Below are 4,431 nucleotides of genomic sequence, written 5' to 3'. Positions count from 1 at the left end.
ACGAAATTAGGGCAACATCAAAAACACCAAAATGGTTTTCTTTTTGATTAGCGATTGAGAGAGAGACAGAGATTGGGAGGTTAGCTTCTTCTGTTAGCTTCTGAGTGAGTGAGAAAGAGATGGCGGCAAGAGCAATCATCTGAAAGGTACATCTGAAACCTCAAGCATTCCCGACGATTCGTGCTTTTGTATCCAATGGAAAAGGTAAAACAACTATTAAACCTTTGGTTCCAACAAATATAACCAAAACAACAAAAGAGTGGAAGCTGCAGAATTTTGAAGAGGTTGTGCAAACTGGTTTGAAACTGCTGCAAAATGTTCAAACGGAAGGTGTAGAAGAGGAGAAGATGAGCGACTCAACTGATATGTTGATCTATTGTCTCAAAACCATATACCATTTGTGGATGGAAAAGATCGAAGACGAGCATAGGATACTTCTACAACAGGGATGGACATGCTTAAGAGATTTCCTGCGTGGTCAAGGATTGGAAACTTGTCATCAGAGATTACTATTGTCCATCAAGCCAATAGAACCTGATCAAACTGCTGCTTTTATCGAGCCGATACAAGGAATTATTGAATTCGCAACTGCTTCGCCTGAAAAAGGGATAACTAGGCTTCAGAGATTACCATTACAGCGTCCTGATCCATATTAATTACCAAGACAAGCAGTGGAGGGAATGGTTTGTATTGCCACCGAGAATGCATTTATGTTGTATGAACCTACTACTTGTGTAACATCACGCTGGATTGAAACTACCATCACTCGGGATTTATGTAGAGGAAAATCTAGGTGCCAAGTTGAGTCCATTGCTTTAGGATGTGCTCCAGAAAGCTGGAAATATAAAGTCGTTTGCATATCAAGTGATGCGAAGAAAAAGTTCGCTCCTGAAACCAAAGCCGAAACTGATGGCGTTCTGGTTGTGGAGGTCTTGACTGTTCGGGATAGTGCATGGATTGGCGGTGAACATAATTGGAGAAGATTGGATGCTGATGGACTCCCACCCGCATTCCAGTTTGGAGAGAGCCAGAGAGGTTTACCATTGTGAATGGTCCAATTTATTTGGATGGGAAGATACATTGGCATATGCGTTATAACAGGCGATGTCCCTATATACTTGTCTTTAATGTTGAGAGCGAAACCTTTGAATATATTCCAATTCCTACGGTTCTAGTTCAAGAGTTTGTGGATTCTTTACAACATGTTCTGCCAAGGCTGATGGAAGTCGGTGGGAAAATAGCTATACTGAAGAGTACATCGGATCAGGAAACTTCTTCTTTACACATATGTCATCTTCTTAAAGGTTCCAGGATCAAATGGAAGGAAGAGAAGGTCTCGATACCTTACGCTCATGTATGTTCAGCTTCTTCCGTTGAAGCTCTTACAGAGACAGATTACATATTCATACAGTCACGTCGTCTTGCTTATTACTATAATAGAAAGAAAAAAGCATCCCTATCCCTAAGGCTTCCAGCTTCGCTCATCCATGACCACTTCGATTGGGGAAGGCTCGTGCAATTGTAGTAGTAATATAAGTAACCATGTCTTTTGCGAGGTTTGGATATCACTTACCAATTACCATGTCTTTTGTCTTTCAAAATAAGATACTAGAAAGTGTTTCTATGTTACTTGCTGAGCATCAAATTGTTATTTCTAGCTGGTAAGGAGAATGCTACAACTTTGGAACATTCCCAAGTTTCCAACTTAATATTGTAAATTATTTTTAAAACAAAAAAAAAACACCAAAATGCAAAACTAGCATTTGAGGAACAAATACAAACCAATCAGCATTTGGTGCCATATGCAATAGACTTTATCAAGCTCTTGCAGACCCATCCTAATAGTTACAAGTATATCACTTTAGTTACCGGCTCCCAGTTTGTTCACACTCACTGTGACTCTCATTCAGATTAAAATTTAACAAGTAACAGATAATAATTCATGTAAAGGTAGATCTCATTGATTGTCCAATTTTTGTTCAGAATCCAGATACAGAGAACAAGCAACAATTCATAGATGACTGCTATAAACTTAGGGTTGTCTGACGGTGAACAGGTAGACGTGGAAAATGGAGGTCAGAATTTTGAGCTCATTCCTTGTGGTGCCGGAAAAAGAATGTGCCCTGGTGTTTCACTCAGCAGCTCAAGTGGTAGTGCACTTGGCATTAGCCCGATTAGTCCATTGATTTAATCTCATAGTACCAGAACCACTTCAACATCTAGAGTTGGTTAAACGATAGTTCATAGAGACCACAACTCTCTTCAACATTTAAGAGTTAGTTAAACAGAGTTGGTTAAACAATAGTTCCTGCTTGTGCTGGCTGAGCAAATTCGGTCCGTTGCGTTCCACCAACCCTGAGGAGAAACAAAATTAAGACAACATATAAAAAAAACACCAAAATGCAAAACTAGCATTTGAGAAGAAAAAAACAAGGGGATTGTAATAAAGTGCCACACTTTCATTTTCATGTTTATGAAAATGCCACCGTTTAATTAATAAAATGACACTAGTTTGACTTTTCCATCCAGTTTTTTTCAAAAAAAACAACTAACATGTTAACGCATACGTGGCCGTTATTCTCCCCTAATAAAAGACAAGTAAACCCCTGAATAATCTTGCTGCCTAGGATGACAATTCAATCAAACGGTAACAACATGTATCAGCTGATTTTCAGCACATAACCTCTATCCAAAACTGCCTCAATCCTGAGCCAAACCTAGCCTAAAAGATACCAGCAACCCACAACCTGCGCTCCCTTGCCCTCTAAACCGAGCTCCAGTCCCTCCAAACGCGACCGTAGATACAGCATCAATAGACACTATAACCTATCATCGGAAAAATAAGATTATCACCCTTGTTTGCCCAATTTGGTAACTGAAAACAAAAAATTCATTGAATCATTAAGCTAAACACCTACAGAGCAACAGACTAAGACTAAGATGCACTGAACAATCAATTGTTTCTTATGCATTCACCAAATCATACAAAACTAATAAAAGCAAACCAAAGCATGAATGGGGTGATGATTCGATTTGTCATTCGATTTTTTAAACAAAAAAACATACAAAGGACATCATTACTGACCTTAAGACCATGTCATAAGTACATCAGTTTTCCAGACACATTTCTAGTTGAATGGTCGGACCATAACATTACCCAAATCACCAACAAATTCATATCCAAGTTCTGTGCTACAGTTAACTCTTAAGCCCATCTCAATCTTCTCAAAAACAACCACCAGAAACCATCATTCTATTCTTTCATTCAACTGGTTTACGTCTTCAAACTCCACAATTTCTGCCATCATCGACCCAACTCAATCCCTATCCTTATCTCCTCTATTAACATCATATCAACAACACAGAACATCACCAGTTCAAGCCATTACAACATCCATACAAATTCAGTTCATAACCCTATAAAACAATCCACCAACTCCATGCCAACTAGCCACAAGAACCTTAGCAGCATTACACTTCCGTGGACTAAATTCTAGCTCAAAATTCAACCAAAATCAGTCCTAGACTTAACCCAGTTCAGACCATTTCTCGAACAGATTATGTGCCATTACCTGGTGGTGTTGGAGATGAGTATGTTGTGATGTTTTTAGCAGCTTCCATGCTTCAATCCTACCTGCGAATTCAAATCCAAAGCAAATATACAAAACACAACCGATTCAATAAGAAAAACAAAACTCCTTAAGAACCCTAATTAAGAAAGATACCCAAATTAAAATTCAGAAACTTAATTTATTAATTCAGAAACATTCATAAATTAAATTAGTACAAACCCATTATCTCAAATTGGGGGAATTTAAACAAACAACTACGAATTAGATAAATCATTCATCAAACAACTACGAATTTGATAAATCATTCATCAAACAATGAATATGAACAATCACAACCAAGATTTGCTCGAGTTCTAAGCAATTAATTGAAATAGAATATTTGAAATCTGATTTGAAATTTCAAGAACTGGTTGTTGGGTAAATATTAATGGTGTTGATTAGAAATTAGGGCTAAGATTTGAGTTTCTTCCCTGGTTTTTTTTCTCATGATAGATGGGAACGATGTTCTAATGAAGACGAATATAGTCTTATGAGATTAGGAAGAAAATAAAGCTTAACAAATTTATGATGAGTACTGAAGTTGATAAAGATCTTTGAAAACCAGTTGAGCAGCAACAGTAGAAGAGAGGGAGAGGAAGAGGAAGGCGTGCTTTTCTGGTTTACTGGTGCGAGTATTATGATTTTGAGAGGAGTATAGGAGGATATGTGAGGGTAAGAATGTAAAGTGGAGAGATTTTATTGACCAAATCAACGGGAATGACCAAACAGTTGGGTCCAGACGGAAAGGCTAACGGTAGTCGCACTTAATTAAGTTTGAAAAAAAACGGTGGTAGTTTCTTACGCCATAAATCCAAAGTCT

General features: G+C 37.9%; 1 long non-coding RNA gene across 2 annotated transcripts; it reads right to left on the bottom strand.

The window, feature by feature from the left end:
* Positions 1 to 2,438: 2,438 nt before the first annotated feature.
* On the bottom strand, positions 2,439 to 4,251 carry LOC113343842. 2 transcript variants are annotated; one of them, XR_003357438.1, is made up of 2 exons: positions 3,086 to 4,251; positions 2,439 to 2,875 (listed from the first exon to the last, which is right to left on the bottom strand). It is a non-coding gene; the product is annotated as an uncharacterized LOC113343842 (long non-coding RNA). The 2 variants fall into 2 exon arrangements; XR_003357437.1 differs by having other exon boundaries at positions 2,439 to 2,826.
* Between the last annotated feature and the right edge of the window lie 180 nt (positions 4,252 to 4,431).

The sequence above is a fragment of the Papaver somniferum genome, unplaced genomic scaffold, assembly GCF_003573695.1.
Source record: "Papaver somniferum cultivar HN1 unplaced genomic scaffold, ASM357369v1 unplaced-scaffold_695, whole genome shotgun sequence".
NCBI classification, from domain to species: Eukaryota; Viridiplantae; Streptophyta; class Magnoliopsida; order Ranunculales; family Papaveraceae; genus Papaver; species Papaver somniferum.
The sequence above is the reverse complement of the archived record's forward strand: the minus strand, read 5'-3'. Positions and strand labels throughout refer to the sequence as shown.